We start from the raw sequence: 2,101 nt of genomic DNA on the forward strand, positions 1-2,101 counted from the left end.
CCCAGATTTACCAACACCCCCTACTCTCGTTTCATAACGTCGCTTCAGTCAAGACAAACAGGGCAGAGTCAGTTATGTGAGTTGCTTCTTCATTATGTTGCTGGGTATTTTAAACTAAAGAATTCTGGCATATTATATTTTTTATAGAACAAGGGATTATCATCCCGCACTATTATCATACACCTCAAACGCACACCATTGTTTCTATTCTCTTTTTTTAATTACATCTCCTACCTACAGTGTGATCACCCCTTCATACAGTTTATTCACCCTGCTCTATGTGTCTATGCTCGTAATTTATAAAATGAAATATGATAAGATAAAACCTTATTGATACCCACGGGTGGAAGTTTTCACATAATATATAACATAAAGTGACACATATGCAGCTTTCTGCAGTTTATTCATTGAAAAATTGAAACCATTAATGTGTTGCACCCTCATTCGTACATTGTACCACCGTTTTGTTCATTTTTCTACTGTTATTTTAGTATGTATGTAAATTCTATGTTCCTGCGTATGTATATTTCATTTCATTTATAAGGACAATGCACATGAATCAACATTTCTATAAATGTAAATGTGCTACTGTTTGCCTGCCAAGCAAATTTTCCAACTGCACTCCTGTGGCAAGATGTTCTAAAACCATTGACGTGACAAATAGTGAATACTTATAGTATATAAGTATATGGTAGGCCTATATTGTATAGATATATTGTATATTTATGCTATGGTTATTTTATTGTGGACAGGTATAATGAGAATCTTGGGCACACACTTTTTCTTCAGGATTAATCAAATCTTTGAATTGATCTCATCTTATCTTATCTGAGTACTTTGAGCTCCTGACAATAAAAATCTTACAATGTAGTACAAAATCAGCAAAGTAATTAGTAAATCCAACCATATTATATTATTATATTCCTCCTTATGATGTAGACAAGTAAAAGTATGAAGTCTTACAAAACAGAAGTACAGTGCTTATGTAAATATGCATTGCTGCTTTCCATCTCTGGTGAGTGACAGCAGTGAAATAAACCTAACCATTGTGTGGTTGGTCGTTCACTATGGGACTTATGTAATGACTCCTGTGTGTTCCTGGAACCCAGCTGTTTTATAAAGCATAAAGATCTGTGTGAGCTTATTGAATGTTCACCCACCCACCCTTTATTATTCCATTAATGTGTTGGCCTCTGTCTGTACACCCAAATCTGGTACAAGAAAATCTACGTACTGGGACGTTAAAAGGCATCCCAATACTGAGTTATTTAAGTGAGACTGTACATTGTGAAGTTGATTGTGGCTGATTAATGACTGGGTGGCACACATCATACGCCCTGGCTTTAGCTGGACATCTCTGAATAGTAAAGCAGTACATTAATGGGAAGAAATATCCACTTAGTATTCTTCTACAATACACCCTCACTTGGCAAAGCACTTGGATGTGATGCAACTGTCAGAGTAACCAATAGTAACATGTAGCAACAAACAGTTTTTAGCCTGTAGCCTGTGAGTAATATGTCGGATGATTCAGAGCTGTTTATTCTAGATGGATGGGCCAGTGTGTGTGTGTGTGTGTGTGTGTGTGTGTGTGTGTGTGTGTGTGTGACTGTTTCTACATCTCGGCAGAGTCCAGAATGTAGGCAGATGTCCATGAGAGTGTAAGAAAGTGTAATGTTCAAAGAAACAGCCAGATAGTCAGTCATGCTGAAATTGTCCACTTCTACATTCTCTCCCATACACACCCTCTGCCTCAGTGTTTCTTTTTTTACATTCCCTATCTGTATTTTTCTGACACATTTTCACAAGGGGAACTCCAATATATTCACAGCGGCAGGTCCCCCCGAGGGACATTCTTACAAATTCCTTTAAAAGTCCAATATAGATTACATACTATTGTGTAGATTTGGAAAAAATAATATAAATACATGTTCAATCTAATGCAGTCCAGTGCACTGCAGCAAATAGTATATTTGTTGACACTGGCTTTGCTTCCTCATTGTTTGGGGTCCCACAGACCCTGATGTTGTATGTGTAAATGACAAAATCAAACATTTATTTATTTAGGTTTGTTTTTCTTTGCCTCTTACCTGATTAAAAC

This window comes from Siniperca chuatsi, linkage group LG12 (genome assembly GCF_020085105.1).
Source record: "Siniperca chuatsi isolate FFG_IHB_CAS linkage group LG12, ASM2008510v1, whole genome shotgun sequence".
NCBI lineage: Eukaryota > Metazoa > Chordata > Actinopteri > Centrarchiformes > Sinipercidae > Siniperca > Siniperca chuatsi.